The 23,672-nt window shown below is 43.0% G+C and overlaps 2 non-coding genes and 1 pseudogene across 2 annotated transcripts; all 3 read left to right on the top strand.

Moving 5' to 3' along the window:
* The first annotated feature begins 3,520 nt into the window (after positions 1-3,520).
* LOC133494041 (5S ribosomal RNA) lies at positions 3,521-3,639 on the top strand (annotated as a pseudogene).
* A 5,265-nt stretch (positions 3,640-8,904) lies between these two features.
* Positions 8,905-8,976, top strand: trnah-gug (transfer RNA histidin (anticodon GUG)). The gene has a single exon. It is a non-coding gene; the product is annotated as a tRNA-His (tRNA).
* A 13,173-nt stretch (positions 8,977-22,149) lies between these two features.
* LOC133494018 (U5 spliceosomal RNA) lies at positions 22,150-22,265 on the top strand. Its single transcript, XR_009793247.1, has one exon. It is a non-coding gene; the product is annotated as a U5 spliceosomal RNA (small nuclear RNA).
* The last annotated feature ends 1,407 nt before the right edge of the window (positions 22,266-23,672 follow it).

Here is a 23,672-nt window from a genome sequence, read left to right as displayed (position 1 = left end):
AACACAGATCAAGTGTGTCAATCATTCACACGTAGCTATGTTATACAAGCGAAGAACTGCTAATTCATTTATATGAGACATGTATTGAAAATCAAATATAGGACTTACCTTCGTGCAAACATATCTGTTCCGGTTGATGGATTCAGTTGATCATGCGGTCTTCCACAGGGTTAGGGTTAGGGTTAGGGGTTAACCCTAACCCTAACCCTAACCCTAACCCTAACACAGATCAAGTGTGTCAATCATTCACACGTAGTTATGTTATGCAAGCATATCTGTTCCGGTTGATCATGCGGTCTTCCTCAAAGTTTTATCCATCAAAGACATTTTTCGTACTCGGTCTTCTTTTCCGGTTGATTTTAGATGGATTCAGTTGATGATGGGGTCTTCCACAAAGTTTGATCCATCGAAGAAATTTTTCGTACTGGGTCTTCGGTTTTGGAAAGGGTACGAATTGAACTCCACCAACTAGCCTTTCAGGATACCTGTCGTCACTATTATAAAGTCCGTGACTACACCTCTTAACCATATCTATTGTTAAAGAACCCAAATACGTGATAAAACGCTAACAAAATCTATACTGGACCATACAACGTTGTCTGAGGGAACTGTGGGTCCAAAAAGGGGCGTGGCTTATGCTGATCTCTGGCCTCTGATTGGTCAGCGACGTGGATGACGCAATTTCTACAGAGGGGTCTGAGCAGTGACATTTCTCCTTCCTCTCTGTCTTCCTCGGCTGTGTGACTGGTCACTGTGCTTCGTTAGAGCACTTCCCAGTGGCAGTCAAAATGTTCGGGGTCTGGCGCCATCTTGTGTTGCTTCCATTAGTTGCATCTTCCAGTAAAATGTGCCACAATCAACAGTAAAAAAGTAAAGTAATTCTAAAAAGTATTTCTATTTGCATCGTACTCAAGTTTGTGTGCCTGAATTATTTTTTTGCCTTTTTCACTTTTATTGTACGTTGCAGTGACTAGACCTCTCAAAAGTTTTCATCATCTTTGCAACCAAATTGAGCAGCAAATGATGGCTAATGTTGACAAAAAGAAACAAGATAAAGAAAGGAAGCGTGCATTAAAATAATGGCAAAAGCACAACTTGGGTGAAATTTGCGATTGGGACAAACTGACGATGGAAATATAGGATATATAACATAAATGGGAAATTGACAGAGAATACGTAAAACAGGTGAAAAATGTGAGGGACAGATTAGATCAATGCTCATGGAACGAAAAGAGAAAATGTTAGAGAGAACTTGAAGAGGTGGACGAAGAAAGGCGCACTGTGCATTTGATGACGGTGAGGGTGACGTTGAAGAAAAAAGGGGAATGGTAAGTCAGACGGAGGCTAAGTAAGTAAAGAAGATGGTACAGTTACTCCCGGCTGGTAAGGTGGCATCTGACGTTGAGGGCATCAAGGAGCCCAGGAGGAAGAAAAGATGGGGCTGAGAAAAGTTGGATTTGATATGTGGGCACGAATGAAGGACTGCAAAAATGAGGAAGGAGGCCCATTGAACACACACACACGCGCCCTGAATCACACGTAAGTACACCACACACACACACACACACACACATGCAGTTTTCATGTAATAATATTTACCCAGGTCTGTGCTCACTCTATGATTCAAATATTGATATTTCTAGAAGTGGGATGGGCAGAACAGTGGATCAGCTGGAAAGCACTGGCCTCACAGTTCTGAGGTCCTTGGTTCAATCCCGGACCTGCCTGTTTGGAGTGAACATGTTCTCCCAATGGCTGTGTGGGTTTTCCCCGTGCAATCCAATTTCTTCCCAAAACAACATGCAACATTAATTGGACACTCTAAATTACCCCTAGTTGTGATTGTGAGAGTGACTCTTAAGGTTTGCTGGTCCTATTGTACATCTCAAGGGATGCAACAGTATGATTCTTTTATGACCTCTCTGATGTTCCAAATGTCGGCCATATGGACACAAAACAGCAGTGAGGAAAGGGAGACATAGTTGTCCAAAATGAGCAGCGATTGGCTGCCCAATAACAGCTGGGATAGGCTCCAGCGCTCCATTCACCCTTGTGTGCATAAGCAGCTTGGAAAATGGATGTTTGTGACCATAAATCATAGCAGAGTCGGTAATATAAAAAAATGTCAATCACTAAAAATTGTAAACAAAGAGAAAAGAGAGTCACCACCAACCCATCCAGGAACAAATCATCAGGTCTTCATGAGGCAATAGAAGACTCAGTTTTGTTTTCATGAACATGCATGTATTTACACCACATTTGTTGTCTGCATTTTACTCATCACAGTAAACACACACACTTGTTGGTGGAACACACTGGAGCAGGGGGCAAGTGAAAAAACTGGGAAGCATTTCAGGGTATCTGTGTCTTACTCATAGACACAACAGCAATGAGTTTGGGTGGGGTCTTAAACCGACTGTTGTTTTCCCCATGGTGGCAGTCCAGCTAAATCCTTTTGGCTATTAACTTGTGTCAAAAAGTGAAAAGTTGAAATCATGGTGTAGGGGTATGATTCTCGCTTAGGGTGCGAGAGGTCCTAGGCTCCTTGGTCTTGTGCAGGTTTTCTGTTACAATCCCCCACAGGAAAAAAAAAATAAATTCGAAACCCCCTCACCCGCAGACCTCCACAATGGATAACATTGTACATAAGTAATACTTTAATGTTATCCTTATAATCATTGAAGAAAGGACAAAAGAAAGATATTGATCCATGTTCAATAAAGATAACATTTATTTGTGGTCATCATCTTCACTTGCAAGGTGCTCAAAAGTTGCATGCGACATGAAAGCAAAGGTGTCATCTTGTGGTATATTGCTCGAGGGGCATGATTCTCGCTGAGGGTATGAGAGGTCCCAGGTTCAATGACCTCAGTATCTAAAGCAATTTTTAATATGATGAAAATATAGATTTCTGTTATCGGATGGCATTTCGGTGGCATGGTGGGTCAGCTGGTAAAGCGTTGGCCTTACAGTTCTGAGGACATGGGTTCAATCCCGGCCACATCTGTGTGGAGTATGCATGTTATCCCCGTGTCTGTGTGGGTTTTCTCCAGCCGCTCCGGTTTCCTCCCCTATCCCGAAAACATGCAATATTAATTGGACACTCTTAGTTGTGAGTGTGCCTGTTTGTCTACATGTACCCTGTGACTGACTGGCAACCAGATCACTGTGTAGACTCTGTTTTGCCTGATGCTCGCTAGAATGGGCTTCAGCACTCCTGCGAGTGGCTTAGAAAATGGATGGATGAGACTGAAACATATACTGTAAGTTGACATATGTGTAAGGAGAACATCCCAAGGACACATTTTCTAACATGCGTTTGGGGCAAGCAAGCGCTGGTAGTTCCCTTCATCTCCACCAAAGCATAACCGGTTCTCCTGGCCTCCGACTTCCCTCCTGGGCCCATAAAATGTAAAACCTCAGATGTTGAGGGCACAAAAGACCATATTTACATATACAAAGTTCCTTGAACATTAAAATAGAATTGAACACAATTTTCAAATTATTCTACTTCTTTCCCGCTTCCGACCATGCTACCCTCAGAACGCCCAATCTCGTCAGAACTTGGAAGCTAAGCGGGTTTGGCCCTGGTTAGTACTTGGATGGGAGACCCCCTGGGAATGCCAGGTCCTGTAAGCTTCTCTCCCCGGCTAAATGTAGAAGGGTTGCGTCAGGAAGGGCATCCGGCTTAAAACTGTGCCAAACAAATGTGCGTTCATCTAGGATGACACGCTATGGCGACCCCTAACGGGACAAGCCGAAAGGAAAAGAAAAAGATTGTATTTCTTTCCCTCCCAAACTTTGGCAGTTGGGGTCTGCAGGATCTGAGATGGGAGGTGGGGTGGCTGAGAGCTGAGGTCTGCAGCCAGATTCACTTAAGTGCAAGGGGACCAGGAAACCGAGAGAAAGGAAAGGAAAAGCAAACTGAGCGTCCAGGCAGCTTTTTGCCAGTAATACTTTGTTGTTTTTGTGTCTCAAATCAAGGCTAATTCCAATTCAGTGTTGCTTTGATTTCAGCTTTTCGCTTCAGTCAGACCTGAATACTTGTTTCACCTGTAAAAAAAAAAACAAACAAAAAAATTGTGCATGAGGATTCCATGGGTTTCTTTTGCTCTCACACATTGTGCCACTTTCCATAGTGTAGTGGTTATCCCATTCACCTTACACCTGAACGGTCTGTGGTTCAACACCATGTGGAAACACCCTTTATTTTCTTTCTTGCTTGTCAAGGAGCTGTTTTATTTGGTTTTCTGATCATGTTGCAAATCGTGAGGAGAGTGGCAGTTTCCATAGATTAATACTGCTAATGTCTGCCTGGTACTTGTTTCAAAACTGGGTGTAGCAATAACTTAAATGGTGATGCAGCTGTAGAGCATTGGCCTCACACTTCTGAGAACCTGGGTTCAATCCCGTACCCGCCTGTGTGGAGTTTGCATGTTCTCCCTGCGCCTACGTGAGTTTTCACTCCGGGTTCCTCCCACATTCCCAAAGCATGCAACATTAATTGGACAGTCCAAATTGCCCCTAGGTGTGATTGTGAGCATGGCTATTTGTCTCCATGTGGCTAAGCCAGTTCAGGGTGTACACTGGCTCCTGCCAATTAAGAGCTGGGATAGGCTCCACCACTCCCATGACCCTTGTGAGGATAAGCGTTGAAGAAAATGGATGGATGGTTGGATGACGATGTGGAGAGTGACCTGAATGTCGCTTTTAATCACCATTAAAGATTTGAGCATGAAAATGGTTGAAATGGTAATCCGTATCAAATGTTGATTAATATGAAGTAAAAAGTTGAGATGATGCACTTGAAATTAAACACATTAAACACACATTAAAGTGTCAACACTTTAATGCAGGGGAGCTCAATGTGTCGATCGCGACGGCGTGCCGAGAAAAAAAAAACATCAGCCGTATTTTTTTTTTTTAACTTTAGCTCACCGCGCATGTGCAAACAACGACAGTAGAGGAAAACATGCTGTCAGGGAGTCCTGCCCTATTTTAAGCCCTCGCTTAAGAAATCTTGTCAAATATGAGTATGGATGCTGCCGTAAAGAATATAAAAGCGGATCACTTTCATACGGAATGTGAGATGGACTTTTTTTTTTTTACGGTCATTTTCCAAATGCGTTTGCCTCATCTGACAGTGTAGTGAAATGTGTAACGGCATCTTCGAACTGTTTATGGAATATATGACACCGACATTTTGCCGAAAAGCAAGCTGAGAATGAGAAAAGAGAACAAACTAAAATCCCAATTGGCCACACAGCAGTCACTTTTCACACAATATAGATGAACAGCGAAGGCCACCACCATCATTTCCGGGCTCATCACACATAAAAGAGGCGCAGCGGACTCGTTCCAATCTTTTAAAAATAATATAATAATAAATAATTAAATAATAAATAAAAATAATAATATTATAAAAATAATAATAAATAAATATTTGTTAAATATTTTTTAAATAAAAAAATAACAAACCACTAATAAAAATTATTATTAATAATAATCTTTTAAAATAAATAAATATTTAAATAATAGATAAATAATAATAATAAATATCTTCAATAGAATCTCTGCAGCTGTAAAGGAGTACAGTTAAACGGCGCTGTGAAGCCATTGCTGACGTGTGGAAGGACATCGAAGATTGTGAGCGTTTCTCACTGCAGTTGGACGAATCCACTAACGTGAGTGACACAGCCCAGGTGTGCATTTTCATTCGGATGGTGTTTAGTGATCATCAACGTGAACTCAGATAGTTACATAAAGTGTTTAAAGTTAATTATGTTATGTAATATTGGCTCATGCGGTTATGCAAGGCACACAAACACACACAAACAATCCTCAATATGCTTGAAAATAAATATCTTTGGAGTTTTTGTCGTGGGTAGATATTTGTGACTTGGTCATTCTATTTCATCATTGGTCATTCTAAAAAAAAAAAAGTCACCCCACCCCTCGCCCTCGATCTTAAGTAGATCTTGGGGTAAAAAAGTCTGAGCACCCCTGGTTTAATGCCTATTGAGGCTTTCATTGTCACCATGTTGACAGATTTAGAGAAACAACCTTGCCGCAGTTCGCGAGCCGTGATCGTATTGTGGTTAGTACTCTGCATCGTGGCCGCAGAAATTCTGCTTCGAATGCGGGTCATGGCAACTAGAGAGGACAGTGATGGCCACAGTGTTAAAAATGAGAACGCTTTTGCAAAAATACAAGTTTGGGTGAGGTAAGGACAGACATAGTGTTAAGTGCTGTCTTGAGAACAAAGTTGGGTACTGATGAACTCCATTTACTCAGTTACAGCTACTTGAGTAATCAGTTCAGGGTGCACCTTTACTCCTCCCCGATGACAGATGGGCTTGAATCCAGCACGCCAATGACCCTCATGAGAATAAGTGGCTCAGAAAATGGGTGGATGTATTTTTCCCCAAGCTATTGTAATCTACTACGAGTGGAATTCACCAATAACACACAGAAGCAAGATTTTCAGAGTACTTTTTTTCTGTGAAAAGGGCATATATCTATATTTAGTCAACAAAAATCCTCCAGTGATCTGTGTGAGGATAAGCAGGACACGAGATGGATGTTAGGATACTGAAAAAGATGGATGAGGATTTTTAGCTCAAGTTGCCGAAAACAGGAGTGCTTAATGCATTGACCAGTCGACTGCAAAGGTGGTGTTGGTAGATTGCATCTTCCTCTTCTTCTTTTCTTTTCGGCTTATGTTAGCATGACATTGCGTAACTTTTAAAAAAGATAAGAAAGACCACAGCCATCCATCTCGTTACTTGATTGATATATTGTATACAACAATAAGACCTCATTTCTCCCCACCAGCTTCATCTCTGCACTGTGAAAGAATATTTACCAAAGCTGGAGAAATACTTTCCCCCAAAATTAAACCATTTAAAACCAAAGACTGTGGTAAAGTTATTTCTGAATAAAAATGAAGAACAAATTATCCTCAGAGCACTTGTATTTTGTTCATATCATAACACAAACATATTTACACCATTTTCTTAAACAAATAGCCATAGAATTCTTCACACTGTTGACCTCTTGGGCTTCTCCACCACTTGATGACGCCATAGAGCAAATAAAACACCAAGTAGTTTTGAACCATGTGGAAATTAATTGGCCGCAAAGCTTCATTTGGCCATTACCACTCGTCAGACATGTTATCCATACAACTATGAACCTCAAGGTGGCTTCATGCCCTACCGAAGGCCATCTTGAGAATTCCCACTGTCCCATGAACATTTCAACCATAAAGACTAAAAAAAGTTAACCTCACAGATTCGTTCACGCCGTGACCCGGATTCGAACCGTGGTTGCTGTGGCCACTATACGATCACGACTGTTGAAACCCGGCAAGGTTGTCTTGCTCCATCTGTCACCATGGCAACAAGGCTGAACTTGCAGGATGCTGAGCCAACACCAGTGAAACTGAAAGGTTTTATCTGCAAAAAGTCAAGGCTTCTTTAGTCTAGTTCAATCAATCATTTCATATAGAGACAAAATTATTGTGAATCAAGGCATGCATAACTTTGTGTATATCTGGATCAGTGCTAATCTATAACATTTGCCCACAGGAGGCTTTTTTAATAGAGCTCGTGCACGTGATGTCACAGTTTGCATTGCGCCAAATTGCCGGTCAAATCTAGCTGCTCTGTCAATTTTTGTCAATTGGTATGTCATTACTTTTGATACCAAACATTAACATTTAATAAAAGCTTCTTGACCATGACGATTCTCACCGGCAAACTTGTTTCTGAGCCCATTACTTTAAGAATTTCAAACTGAGGAGGAAAATGGATTCTCAACAGTGTGTTTTCTCATGAGTCATTTGCTCTTACTTGCAAAAGTTTTCCCACACAGAACATTTCCATTGATTTTTAAATTAAATGAAAAAACACCTTCTTAAGCTCAGCTTTCTAAACACCACTTTGTAAAAGTTGGTAGTGTTTCATATATTGTTGCATCGCATGAGCAACAGCTCATACCCCAAAATGTTGTTGCCTCACACATTGACTGTGCTTTTTTGTTTCAAGCAAATTTATGGAATGGGATGAGCAGGATGTCATCATAAAAATGACACAAACACTGCAGGATAAGGATCCCATCCTTGCAAGCCTCACGCAAGAAATGTCGTCACCGGTCATCAACAAAATATATGCAGACATTTCCACTCAAGGCAGCTTCATACTCTGAAAAGGAGCCTGGGAACACCCTGAACTGGTTGCCAGCCAATCGCAGGGGACATGGAGACAAACAGCCACAGTCACAATCACACCTCGGGGAAATTTAGAGTGTCCAATTAATGTTTTTTTTTTAATGTTTTGGGAACATGGCAGGAAACTGGAGTGACAGGAAAGAAAAACCTACACATGCACAGGATGAACATGCAAACTCCAAACAGGCAAGGCTGGAATTGAACCCTGGTCCTCAGAAATTTGAGGCCAATGTTTTACAGCGGCGCCCACCGTGCCGCCCAATTCATACATATTTGTCTTAATTTCCATACTTTTTTAATTTTGTCATGAACATTATTGCAGTTACAGGACAGTTATTGCAGTGTTAATATTTAATTGAAGAATATACTCATGATTGTAATTGTTCATAAATTAGAGTTTCAATGTTTATTTATGAAATAAAACAATATGATGATGTGGGGAGTGACATGAATGTTGCTTTTCATCACTATCCAAAAGTGGTTGGGATGGTATTCTGGATCAAATATTAATGAATATTTTTAGGAATGTAGTAAAATGTTGAGATGATTCACTTGATTATGACAATGCAGATAAAACTTTTCAGTTTCACTAGTGCTGACTCAGCATCCTGCAGGGTTTCAGCCTTGTTGCCATGGTGACAGATTTAGAAAGACAACCTTGGCAGCTTTCAACAGCCGTGATCGTATAGTGGTTAGTACTCTGCGTTGTGGCCGCAGCAACCTCGGTTCGAATCCGGGTCACGGCAGGGACGAATCTGTGAAGCTAATTTTTTTAGTCTTGATGGTTGATATTTGCATGAATCCCTTTAGAATTACAAAAATAAATAAACTAAAGACAATTATGGAAGTAATTAATTGCCATCACAGTACAAATTCAAAATTCTAGCATGGAATTCTTTTAACACTGAAATCCAATGTAAAAAATTCAACGTGCGGATGTGTATGTGATTTATTTGTGTGATACAACCAAATAAGTATTTGAACACCTGTCTATCAGCTAGAAATCTGACTCTCAAATACCTGCTTGAAAAGTCCACCTCCACTCCATATATTATCCTGAATCAGATGCACCTGTGTGAAGTCGTTTGCTGCATAAAGACATATTTCATGATTCAATTGATGCATTTCTGCTATGTATTACTTTAAAATGGCAGATGCAGTTGAAAAAGGAGTTCTTGAGGTATCAAGAAAAAATATATATATTTGTGATCTAACCTTCAAAGAAGACATTTCAGGTGAACATACCTAAAACATCATTCTAAACTGGCTTTGATACCACGTGCAAAAGCCACAACCGAGCTAGCCAGGAGTTGAACCTAAAATCTTCTGATCCATAGTCAGACGGGTTATCCATTGCGCCACTAGCCCTTCACAAAACTGCACCTTCTGCAAACCCATTTATACAATTTTCACTGTCCCACACCCGCCAAATAACAGCATGGAAAAAGGCGACTGAGGGGCTTTATAACTGCTGTGACCCTGAATTGAACAAGGATTGCGTAGCAACAAAGCAGAGAACTAACCACTACGCGATCACAGCTTTGTGGAAACTGCCACGAAAGTTGGACATATAAAGCTGTTGGCTGCAGTGAGAATGCTTCACGATCCAGGACTGACCCAATCTAGGGCATATAAGTCAGATCGTCTAGTGGTAAGGATGCGGTGATTTCATTGGCACAGGCCAAGTTCGTCTCCGGGTCGTGACAGGCAAATTCTTCAACTTGTTTCGTCAAGTGATGATCAAGATTGACAATTCTGTGGATTAACCTGTTTTATGAGCAAAAACATCGACTTCAGCAATATATATGGATACTCTATGCCAAGTGTCTCTCATGTTTCCATGTACGTTCATTTATTATGACCTTCTAAATGTATCGGACAAACTCTGGGTGTCGTGCTACAAGACGTATTTTTGTTTCGTCTCAATGGACTGAGCATTGAACAATGCTTTGTTTGACTGGCAATATGGTGACGTGAACAAAAGTGTGTAAGTGGACAAGAGATATAACATGAGTCAGTGGGTTTAGGGCCCAGCGCACTTATTTCCATAGTGTCGTGGTTATCATGTTTGTGTCACACGCAAAAGGTCCCCGGTTCGAGACCGGGTGGAAACAGGCAGTGTTTTGTTGCTTGCTTGCTTGTAACAGAGCTGTGGCGAAGAGAGGAAAAATGGAAGGAAGGAAGGAAAGAAATAAGGAAGGAAGCAAAGAATGAATTGAGGAAGAAAACAAGGATAAAATGATGGGAAAAAGGTTGGAAGGAAGGAGGGAAAAACACTGGAACAAGGAAGGGAAGAAAAGAAGGAAGGAAGAAAGCAAACAAGGATTGGAGGAAGGAACGAAGGACGGGGCAAACGAGATAAGTGCTGCACTGGAAACTACCATGTTGTTTGACTGCAAAAAAAAATACATGAAACTATTTCAGAAAAAAATCATTTTATTCTCTTTCAGAAGAAACAAGTGTTCAGGTCTGACTTTCATTGGAAATTTAAGTTCAAGCGAAAAACGGAAATCAAAACAACACTCTAGAGGAATTAGTGTTGAGACACAAAAACAAAATCTTTTTCTTCTTTTTTTTGGGTTGTCCCATGAGGGGTCGCCACAACGTGTCATCTTTCTCCATTTAAGCCCATCTCGTGCATCTCCCTCTCTAACCCCAAATGCCTTCATGTCTTCCCTCAAAATATCCATCAATCTTTTCTTTGGTCTTCCTTTCGCTCTTTTGCCTGGCAGGTCCATCCTCAGCATCCTTCGACCAACATACTCACCCTCTCGCCTCTGAACATGCCCAAACCATCAAAGTCTGATCTCTCTCACCTTGTCTCCAAAACATCCAACTTTGGCTGTCCCTGAATGAGCCATTTTATCCATCCTGCTCACTCCGAGTGAGAACCTCAGCATCTTCATTTCTGCTACCTCCCGTTCTGCTTCTTGTTGTTTCTACAGGGCCACCGTCTCTAATCCGTATGTCATGGCCGGCCTCACCACTGTTTTATAAATTTTGCCCTTCATCCTGGCGGATGCTCTTTTGTTGCATAGAACATCAGACACCTTCCGCCAACTGTTCCCCCCCGGTTGGACCCGTTTCTTCACTTCCTTCACACACTCTCCATTGCTCTGTATTGTTGACCCCAAGTATTTGAAGTCGTCCACCTTCGCTATCTCTTCTCCCTGGAGCTTCACTCTTCCTCCTCCGCCCCTCTCATTCACGCACATATATTCTGTTTTACTTGGGCTAATCTTCATTCCTCTCCTTTCCAGTGCGTACCTCCTCTTCCCATCAACTCCATGATAAAATCATTTAAACACTGCACTTAAACTTCGAGCCTTACTCCCATTCCACTTGCTCTCTTGGATGCACAATATATCAACCTTTCTCCTAATCATCATGTCAAATAACCCCTGAGCTTTTCCTGTCATAGTTCCAACATTCAAAGTCCCTACATACACCTGTAGGTTTTGTGCATTTGCCCTTCTTCTTCTGACTAAGCCGCTTTCCTCCTCTTTTTTGTCTCTCTTTATCTCTTTATGCTCTCACACTGAATGGGGTGAAAAAGTGTGCATGTGTGAAAATAAAAGGAGTTCCGGTTTTGCACTCCCAATTATGTGTATGAATGATCCATCCATTTTCTAAACCACTTATCCCCACAACGGTCACAGGAGTGTTGGAGCCCATCCCAGCTAACATCACACATTGTGAGCTGGTTGCCAGTCAGTTACAGGGTACATAATTGACACTATCAATGAGCAGTAATCGAACCTACGCTGCCCACACCAAACTCAGTGGTGTGTACCATGACACCATCGTTGACTTACAGTCTCATCTCGTTTTTATTGAATTGTGTAAACGCACCTGCCCCCTGTTGCATGTTTGCCCTCTGACAGTTGTGGTCAATGTGAATCTTTTATTTTCCTGAGGGAATCCATTTCATACTCGTGTGAATCCAAATGTCTGACTTTTCTGCTTTGTGGTACTTTACATACCATCCTGTAACAGAAATCTATATTTTTAAATTTCAAGTCATCACATTCTATTTTACATTCATAGTGTTTAAGATACCAAGGTCTTTGAACCTGGAACCTCTCGCACCCGAAGCAAGAAGCATGCCCCCGCCTCGACTAAAAAGCCATAAGATGTACCGTTGACATTCTTTTGTAATCATGCCACTCGACCAGGATTGGACAAACCGTGACTCTCGTGTCACATGCACCTTTTTAGCACTGACCTAGTGAAAATGAATACCAAACAATGGAGGTATTATTTATTGTAAATTGAGCAAAATTTTTTGTTTTGTTGTTTCCTTAATGTTTTATTAGGAGTGCATTATTATGTTTTATATGCAATGTTACATAGAGGGTTAGGGTTAGCTGTTTTGATTTCAGCTTTATGCACTGACTGAAATTGATGGCCGTGGGCCAATGGTTTCGTCCGCTGCCACCATGGGAATCCCAAGAACCTCAGGGGAAGGAGTGACAAAGAGTGATATGGTTTCATGGAGATTGCGGGAGATGAAGAGCGGGATCGGCAGTGTTTGGTGGGTGACAGAGGAGATGACCTGGTCCTTCAGGGTCGTGAAGTTTTTTGGAGATGGGAGTGGCTTGGGGAGCACATCAACCACTGTGGTTCTAGAGGTATGATTCTAGTTTTGGGTGTGTAAGGTCCCAGGTTCAACTCCCGAACAAGCCCTGCCGTCAGAAGTGGCTCAGTATGCTGTAATATTTTACCTTGCTGTCTTTGTCAAGGTGGCCTGTGTAGCAAGTCAGGGTTCATTCTTGTTTAGGGTGGGAGCCAAATGATCATTCATTTATGTGGTTATGTGCTTCATTGTTGTTGATGAGTTATGAAGTCATCTGCTCTTTGGTGTTGCTTGTTGTTCTTGGGGAACACTTCTCTCGGACAGCAGGACTGAAAGAGGTCCGGGGTTGAAATCAACTAAGTCTCTTTTATGCGTGATGTGACGAACCCGGAAACGATGGTGGCGGCTTTCGCTGTTCAACTATATTGTGTGAAAGGGACTGCTGTGCAGCCAATTGGGATTTTAGTTCGTTCACTTTCCTCATTCTCAGCAGCTTAACCCGGAATGTCAGTGTCGTATTCACATTCACATTCCGTATGAAAGTGATACATTTTTGTCTTCTTTACTACAGCATCCATACTCATGTTTGAGAAGATTTCTTAAGTGAAGGCTGAAAATAGGGCGGGTCTCGCTGACAGCGTGTTTTCCTGTACTGTCGTTGTTTGCACATGCGCAGTGAGCTAAAGTTAAAAAACATAAGTACGACAACATCACAATTGACCGCAACCACCATGTGATTGACTGGGAAGTATTAACGTTTTTGACACATAGTATATCATGTGATAATTAGAAATTGTCTTAACCAGCCGAGCTACGCTGACGTCGCAACGGCGACGAACTCGCTGCTGACGCAGATTCACGCTGCAGTGGGAATGGACCCCCCACCTCGCCAAGTGCACGTTGCAGTGGGAATGGACCCCCCACCTCGCCAAGCGCACGAAGCTGTGGAAACGGATCCGCCTCCTCGCCATTCCCACGTCGATGTTTTGGCTGTTCCGAGCAGAGCTCACGCGGCATTTGGAACTTACCCGCTCCCGAGACACGGCCACGTGTCAGTTTCGACTGACTCTCTGCCGACTCTCGTTCACGTCGCCTGGAAACTGATCCGCCACCGCGCCACGCCCACGTTGCTGTTTCAACGAATGCACTGCAAGCTCACGTGGCAGTGGGGACCGACCCGATGACGCCTCATGTTGCTGTCCAGAAGGTGACGACGTCCGCCGCATCTTGTCTGTGCCCTGGAGTACCACTGGCGACCGGCCCGCGGTCGCTCCCTGTTCCTGCTCTGTCGGCGACCGGTCCACGGTCGCCCCCTGTTCCTGCTCTGACGGCGACTGTTCCCCAGCTGCCTCACGTTCTCTTCCTGGAGGAAGAAGTGGTGATGCCGCCTTCTCACGTTCCTGTCCAGGAGATGGCGACGGTTCCCCAGCCACCTCACATTGGCGTCCAGGAGGTGGCGATGGCGCCGCTGGCTTCTCACGTCCAGGAGGAGGAGTACCAGCAGCGACCGGTCCGCGGCCGTCCCACGCCCTTGTCTCGACGGCGACAGGAGCTGGGGAGTTCTGTGAAGCCACCCCGGAGCTGGAGAGACTTCAGGATGGCTGTGATGGTGGTGGTCATGGCTTCGCTCTTGATGTCTCCCAGCCGCTTCATGACCTGGCCTTGTTGGTGACCAATCCACGGCTGCCTCCTGACCAAGCCTCGGTAGCGACCCATCCCTGGTCATCTCGCAACCACGGCGTGGAAGGTTCTCGTCCAGAGCAATTGCCTGCCTCAGTCTGGTTCCTGCTTCGCCGTTTGGTTCCTCACAGAGGTCGCCTGCCTGAATCGCCCCATGGGGACCATGGTGCTTGGCATCCGGGTTGTCCTCCTGACCTGTCCACCCGGACGCCTCTCGTTTGCTGGCCTAGATGGCCACCAGACTGGGGTTCAGGGGGGCGTGCCCTCCTCTGGACCCCCCTTCCGCCCACCCCTGCCTGTGTTAATTGTCTGTTTCTTTCGTTTAGGCACGTCTGGGAGCCGTGACTTTGAGGGGGGGTACTGTCATGATCCTGCCGCTCCAGCCAGGGCTGTGCAGGTGCCCGCACGGTTGTGCTGATTTGGGAGGCACACACACCTGCGCCTCATCCGGGCTGATTATCCCGTGTATTTATATGACCCCGACGATGACTGGTCCGCGCCAGATCATTGAGCTTCATGTCCCGTTCCAGCACTCTAGTATCCCTGATCGTCAACCCGTGTGTACCGACCTTCGCCTGTTCTCCGACCGACCGCGTAAGCCTGACGCCCTTGACACTTCTGCCTTCCTTGATCGAGCTCCTGTGTCCCGACTCCAGCCTGCCCGCTCACCTGCTCTCTTCGCCCGACGTCCCAACTACCACTGCTGCACCTGACTGCCTGCCCAATCCCCGACCACGGAATAATCAACATCTTCCGAGCCTTGCATTTGGGTCCAACTCCCGTTCCGATGGGTCGTGACAGTGGGTTCTTTATACTTTTGGTTGTACTTCTCAAGGAGAGCAGGACTCAATGGGATCCCAGTATTTGAAATCTCCAATATGATCTCTTTGGAAATTTCAACAGCCAGTATGACAAGTGATCATGTTTTTCATTTCTGTGCGCCTTGTTCTTGCAGTATGCTTCTTGATTAATTGTGGCTGTGAGAAGTGCAGTTTTCAAGTTATAGAAAAAAAAAAAACTCAGGGGTCTCGGTGCGATATCGCAGTTAGAGGGGCATGTGAGACCCTGAAGAAAATGGTTCACAATAAATGTTTTCTTTATTGTAATCTGATCTTTGTTTTTCTTTTGTAAATCTCTCTCATGTTTCTCAGGATTTGATTAGATTTGTCTTTATTTTCAATATTATGTAGTGGTGTACTCACAGGGCCTGCGGGTGAGGGGGTGGGTCGCAATTTTTTTCTTCTTTTTGGAGGGGTTCGTAACAGAAAATATTTGAGAAGCAATGTACTTGAACCGTTTGCATCTTCTCCCCGTGCTTGTGTGGGTTTTCTCCGGGCACTCCGGTTTCCTCTCACATCCCCAAAACATGCAACATTGATTGCCCCAAGGTGTGATTGTGAGTGTGACTGTTGTCCGTCTCTATGTGCCCTGCGATTGGCTTGCAACCAGTTCAGGGTGTACACCGCCCCATGTACGATGACCGCTGGGAAAGGCTCCAGCGACCCTCATGAGGATAAGCGGCTTACCCTGACATAAATACGAGTGGAATTTCACTCCATTTCACTCACCACACACAGAAGCAAGGTTCTCAAGTTTATTTATTTCTGTGAAACATGGCATAAATTTATATTTAACCAACAAAAATCTTCCAGTGATCTGTGTGAGGATAAACAGGACACAAAATGGATGATAGGATAATGAAAAAGATTTACGAGGAGTTTTTATCTGTAGTTGCCAAAAACAGGAGTGCTGAGTGCATTGACTGCAGTGGACCTTTCCGACTTGTCAATCACTCATACAATAATAGTCAATCAGATTCCCGAATTGTCTTAACCCCTGGCTTGACACGCCCCTCTTGTCGTCATGTCCCACAAGCAATTCTGGTTATCAGCTGCGTCCACTTTAAAAGAGTAAATGATACGGACAAAATGGCCCTCAGATGCGCTTGGGGAACATACAATTCTGATGAAAGATATCCCGTGAGGTGAGATTTTCCAAAGCCTGAAACACAGTTGAGGAAGTGTCTACGATGGATTAAGGCTCGCGGAAGAGCGGTGTACAACTAAATGTGAACAATATCAACAAACACAAGGCTGTAGGTTCGAAGGTATGTGAGAGAGAAGTATCTTCTCTGAGTTTGATTTCATTATTATCAGTGGTTGGCAACTGTAGCAAAGGGGGGGCGGAGCTGAAGATCGCCAGTCGAAAAGGTCCATTGACCAATCGACCGCGAAGGTAGAATTGGTAGATCGCATGACATTGCGGAATTTAAAATAAAAAAAATGTATCCTTTCATCCCGTATACAAAAGTAACAGCTAATTTCTATGCCCCAGCTTCATCGGTGCCCTGTGAAAGAATATTTTACAAGGCTGGTGAAATATTTTCCCAAAAAATTAAACCATTTATAACCAAAGATTGTGGGAAAGTTATTATTTTTAAATAATAATAAAAAAAATTATCCTAAGAGCACATGTGTGGGTTTTTTTTACAAATAGTAACACGAGCACATTCAAACCATTTTCTTGAACGAATAGCCATAGAATTCTCAACACTGTTGCTCTCTTGGGTTTCACGACCACTTGATAGCGGCATGAAGCAAAAAAAATCAGCACAAAGCTTTGAACCATGTGGAAATTAATATTGCTGCAAGGCTTCATTTGGCAATCATGACAAGTCAGACATGTTATCCATTGCACTATTAGCCTCACGATGGCTTCATACCCTACCCAAGCCCATGATAAGGATTGTCACTGTCCCATGAAAATTTAAACCCGAAGGACTATAAAAGTTAAGTCTAGGGACTTGGTCCTCCTGTGATTCAGAGTTGAACCAGGGTTGCTGCAGCCCCAACGCAGAGGACTGACCACGATATGATCACACAGGTACAGGACCAACATGCAAACTCCACACAGGTGGAGATGGGATTGAAACCAGGTTTTCAGAACTGTGAGTCCAACGCTCTACAGCCGCACCACCGGAAAGTCCTTGTTCACACCCAGTTTTGAAACAAGTACCAGGCACACATCAGCAGTATTAATCAATGGAAATGTCCACTCTCCTTAAGATTTACAACATGAGCAAAAAAAAAATTAATAATAATAATACAGCTCCTTGACAAGCAAGGGGGAAAAAAAGCTCATCTCCACCCAGTCTCAAACCAGAGACCTTTCACGTGTGAGGAAAACGTGATAACCACTACACTATGGAAACTACTGCACTGTTGAAAGATGAAACATGAAATTGTATTTCAGAGAAATAACAAATTTAGGCGAGTGTGTTTCAATCCATTATTTATAAATCAGTGAATATTTAAATATGATGATGATGATGATGATGACTTCACTCGATCGACCATTGATGTTTTCTTGGCATGGAAGGAAACCGGATTGGCCGGAGAAAAAACTCGCTCAGAGAACATGCCGACTCTTTTTCGTCTGTGGTTCTCAGCCAGTCAGTCTGTAAGAACATACAGTAGGCTTCCGTTGGCCAGGATCAGGATGCTAACCGTCTCCTCTTTAGTATAGTGGACGGTATCTACGCCTGTCATGTGGAAGAGTCGGGTTCGATTCCCCAATGGATATTAAATAATGCTGCCTTGTTGCTTTTCGTGGGGCTTTTCTTTGTGGAAAGAAAGTCGAGCAACTTTGTTTCCAAGCAGGAAACTCACACGGATTAAGTGATTATAACGACTCCTCCTACTTTGAACCTCAGTCCCAAAAACTATGATGCCAAAAGTCTAACAAGTTTCACCATCATGCTGTCCGAGAATATTCAGTGTTTCACGATTTGTTTTGCACACCTGCCCACTTCCAACTGCACCTGAACCCACAGGCAATGCGAGCTAACAAGGTGGTTTGGTGGTCCTGCCGACAGACATCACACAAGTAACAGTTACAGTTGCGTTACAGTAGTTGTGATATTGGCCAAAGATACTCGAGGTCCTGTTTGGAAACAAAGCTGCTCTGCTTGCTTTCCGCAAATGAGAACCCCATGAAAAGCTGAAATGAACTTTATTTAACTCGAACCGCGGTCTTCCGCGTGACAATACTAACGAGGAGACTCTTATTCCCAGTTCCTGGTAAGAGAAGCTTTTCTAATACATGAAAATGTCCTATGAATCACAATCTGAGACAGCCCCTTCTTAGCTGGTCACTGACGGTGTCGTGGTCCACACACCAACCTTTCATGTAAGTGGTGTGGGCTCTATTCCTGCTCAGTGGTGGTGTTGCAATCTTCCCTACAACTCTCTGGCAACCTGCCACAGTCCAATATGCTTTTTGGCCAATTTTAGCTGGGGCAGGCTCCAGCACTCCTGTGACCCTTGTGAGGATAAGCAGTTTGGTTAGATGGCCCTCTCGAGTGGGTGGCTATCGCTTAATATATTTCTGCTGCAGAGGTTCATGAGTAATACATCTCCTGTCCCATGTTGGCGGAGGGATGATCGGGCTTCACTAAACCTTGCTGAATTTGGACCGAATGTTGTGAATCCTCAACGTGGGACGCCGCTGATATCTTATTGACTTACGAAAATATACACAACATAAAGGTGGAGGGTCTTTGCAGCAGTAGAAAGCAGGCAGTGGGAAATACTGTGAGGACACCTTCCAGTGATAGTTAAATCAGTTCCATCTATTGTGGTCTTGTAATTTGAAGCCAGGGAATACCAAGAACCTCAGGGGAAGGAGTGACAAACAGTGATATGGTTTCATGGTGATTGCCGGAGATGAAGAGCGGGATCGGCAGTGTTTGGTGGGTGACGGAGGAGATAACCGTGAACCTTTGCGGGATGGTAGTGGATGGTGGTACTTAGTGACTCATGTGGCTGGTTGGTCTGGAGGTATGATTCTTGCGTTGGGTGTGCGCGGTCCCGGGTTCGACTCCCGGACAAGGCCTGCTAGCCTACCAGTAGTGGCTCAATATGCGGAAAAAGTTTACCTTGCTGTCTTTCTCAAGGTGATCTATGTAGCAAGTCAAGGGCTTAGTCCTGTTTAGGGTGGCAGCCAAATGATCATTTAGTTATGTGCTTGATTGTTGTTGATAAGTTATGAAGTTGTCTGCTCTTCTGTGTTTTTTGTTGTTCTTGGGGAACACTTCACAAGGAGTTGTGTTGTGAAGTGTTGAAATTCCAGACAAGTTCTCTTTTTGAAATGTCAGCAGCCAGGAATCCTTTGCCATCGTCACACAATGGCCAGTATGACAAGTGATCATCTTTTTCATTTCTGTGGGACTTGTTCTTGCGGTATGCTTCACGATTATCTGTGACCTTGAGAAGTCCAGTTTTCAAGTCCCAGAAAAAACCTTTTTCCCAAATTTCCATAAGCTGAGAAGGGTTTGGCTGCTTCACCTTTTTGCAGTGAGAAACACACAATCTCTGAAGTCCTTCCACACGTCAGCCATGGCTTCACAGCACCGTGTCACTGTACTCATTTACAGCTACAGAGATTCTATTGAAGATAATATTCCGACCTTATGTTTAAAAGATTGGAACAACGAGTCAACTAAGTCTCTTTTATGTAGGTGTGATGGACCCGGAAACGATGGTGGCGGCTTTCGCTGTTCAACTATATTGTGTGAAAAGTGACTGCTGTGCGGCCAATTGGGATTTTAGTTCGTTCACTTTTCTCATTCTCAGCTTGCATTTTGGTGGAATGTCGGTGTCGTATTTTCCATAAACAGTTCGAAGATGCCGTTCCACAATTCACGACACAGGCAAATGATGCAAACGCACTTCAACAATGACATCGTGAAAAAAAATTCCACCTCACATTCCGTATGAAAGTGATACATTTTTGTCTTCTGTCCTACAGCATCCATACTCATGTTTGATCAGATTTCTTAAGCGAGTGTTGAAAGTAGGGCGGGAATCGTTTTTTCTGTACTGTTGTTTGCACATTCGCGGTGAGCTAAAGTTAAAAAAGAAAGTACAGCTGCTGTTTCTTTTTTTTCTCGGCACACCATCGCCCGCTACTGGAAAGTAGTAACCTTTTTGACACATTGTATATCAAGTGACAATTGGAAATTGTCAAGGATAAGCTCTTATAGGGGCTCCTCCTGGATTTGAACCCAGGACCTCTGGCACCCTAAGAAAGTATCATACCCTTAGACCAACAGGCCACAAAAGGTAACACTTGACACTCATTTTAGAAGCATTGTACAAGACCAGGAGGAGGCAACCCACATTTCTTGATCTTTTTAGCGCCCCTCTCGTGGCTTGCTCGAGCTTTTTGAAAAATGGATGAAATTGGAAAAAGATGGGGAAGGAAGATAAATTTTTGATTTTAATATGGTTTCTGTGAAAGGTGAAATATTAAACAAAATTATTATACTTCATTCCCTACCTGACGGTGGCGGTTGAGGTCTGCAGGATGGGACTTGAGATGTGAGGTGGGCGTCCTTAGAGGTGAGGTTATCCCCCAGACTTTCTCGAGTGCAAGAGGACCAAGAAAGAGAAAAAGAAAACATGAAAATTCAGCATGTGGGTAGATGTTTGCTAAGGCTTTTCATCAATGTTTTTTTTTTTTTTAAATCTTAACATAAATTGCCTGACAATGTTTTTGGTGATTTCAACTTTTCACATCGACCCAAATTAATGGGCCTGGACCAATTGTGTAGCTGGACTGCCACCATTGGGAAAACAACAGTCGGTTCAAGACCCCACCTAAACTCACTGCTGTTGTGTCCATGAGTAAGACACCGATACTCTGAATTGCTCCCCGGTTGTTTCAGTTGCCCCGTGCTTAAGTGTGTTCCACTAACGAGTGTGTGTGTTTACTGTGATGAGTAAAATGCAGACAACAAATTTGGTGTAAATGCATGCATGTTCATGAAAACAAAGATGAGTCTTCTATTTCCTCATGAAGACCTAATGACTTGTTCCTCCTGGATGTGTTGGTGGTGACTCTCTTTTCTCCATCCATTTTCTTTGCCGCTTATCCTTACGAGGGTCACGGTGTTTGCTGGAGCAGATTCCAGCTGTCAACAGGCAGCGTACACCCTTAACTGGTTGCCAGCCAATCACAGGGGATATTGAGACAAACAGCCGCACTCACAATCACAACTTGGGGCAATTTAGAGTGTCCAATTAATGTTGCATGTTTTTTTGGGATGTGAGAAGATATTGATAAATAATGTTTACACCTACTTGTAAGCGCACTTTATATCCGAGCTTGATAAAAGGTCGCACTTATCCCTCGGTCAGTTCTTTCGAATACGCTGAATTGTCTAATTCAATTTGTCCAAAAGCTTTCTTCGCTCTTTAAAATTTAACAAAATCATTGAAGTGCCCCCTCGTTGATAACAATCCGCCCTTCTGGAACATAGACTACGCGTTATTGTCACAGCAATCCCAACTGGCACGGAGAGGCTGCACAATGCAGGCAGATATAACTGCGTTGGTTGGCTCCAACCTCATGCGGCTTATCCCTACAATCCTTTGCGGCAAAACCGCTTGACAAACTAGATAAAGAACGAGAAGCCTGAGCCTCTTTCCACCTTTAAATTGTCCTTTTGCGTTTAAGGAAGAGACCATTTGACTTCATTAACTGTAGTTGATGGATTATCAGTTGAACTATTATGAAATAGTGGCACTTTTGAGTTGAATACCGTTTGTCAAATGTGTATGCAGGGCAGTCAAATAACCCGTTTCAGCGTGTCAGTGACAGTTTATTCTTGTTTCTCTTCAAATCGTATAAATCTTTCACCTTTCACTAAAGATTTCCCTGGGGAGGAACAACAAGAGTCTATCTCAATTTTTTTGATGCTTTGCGAAAAGTGGAGCTCTTCTAATTCTGTAAAATGTTAATTGCAACCATCACTGAAACTTTATTTTAAGAAACAATACGGGTTCTCTATGTCAAGTTTCTCTAATATTTCCACATACCTTTGTTTATTATCAACTTCTACATGTTGCACGGTATCGGACAAAACTGTGAGCATTGTGCTATAAGACGTATTTTCGTGTCGTCTCCAACCGACTTAGCATTGAAGAATGGTTTGTTTGATTTGACAACAAAGGTCCACGAACCCTTTGAAAACTTACAATGAAAATCTCAAACAAACAAAAAAAAAAAAAAACCATTGCTAACCAAACCAAGCCAAATATGAACTGTAAATTTTAAATGTCGCATCCAACTTTGTTTCCTTTTTTTTTTTTTTTTTTCCCCAACCCACCATGATATCTCCGTCTGTTTTTCTTGGTGTAAAACTGAATTATTGTTTGCAGAATATCTTTAGCAATGCATGTTGAAAGCTAAATAATGCTGCCAACCGGTTTTAAGGTTAATGTTATGATGTCTCTTATATTTAAAATACAGAATTAGCTATTTATGCACTGTCGATGCTTTCATCCTCTATCAGGCTGTGCCAAGGTGGAATTGTACCATTACACACCATCTCATCCTGTACTTTCTACTTTGGCTTCAGACCAACTTTTTTTTTTTTTACTCAAAAAAGAGAAAATCTCATCCAGTTTCACCACATTTTCTTCTATTATTCGCATACCCCGACATTCATTAAAACAGCAATTTTTTTTCTTTTTTTTACTTTTACCATTATTATAGAGAGTAAACACAAGCGGCATGTTGAACGGTGTTTGTAATTATGAGTGTACACCTTTAAAGAGCCGAAGGGGGCGGAGTCAGGTAAACTATCAGGAGAGTGTGGCTGTGGTTCACTGGATTGGTTTTCATATGTGCGTTGCGAATGTCTTTGTATTTCTACTCGTAACAAATTTTACGCATGGGATTTTTCGTGCTCCACTGTCCAGATTTGCAAGTGCGATTGCACACAGTGACTGAAAATCACATGATATTCCATAACACAACCCAAATGTTTTTTTTATTTACGGGACTTTCCAAGACCTGGAAAAGGCAATGTTTCTTCCCATGATATTGCAGAAATTCCCTGACTCGTAGGATCCCTGTACGAGGCTGAGGTCAATGACACCTTGTTCAGAGAGTATGGAGAATTGGCCCCAAGGTTAATTTGTTGGTATGAAATTTAGAATCCAAGAAATAATTTAAAAAACATTTCAAAGCCTCTATTTGAACAATAGTTTTCTTCAATGTTCACATTTATAAAGGTGGGTCACAAGTTAATCAGAAAATGAAGGATGGAGGGTAACAGCAGTTGGGAAAAATTAACAACCAATCAGGTCTCAAGTAGAACACAAGGACACTCACTTGTTT

The sequence above is a fragment of the Syngnathoides biaculeatus genome, chromosome 20, assembly GCF_019802595.1.
Source record: "Syngnathoides biaculeatus isolate LvHL_M chromosome 20, ASM1980259v1, whole genome shotgun sequence".
Classification (NCBI taxonomy): domain Eukaryota; kingdom Metazoa; phylum Chordata; class Actinopteri; order Syngnathiformes; family Syngnathidae; genus Syngnathoides; species Syngnathoides biaculeatus.
This window is presented reverse-complemented; position numbering and strand designations above follow the sequence as displayed.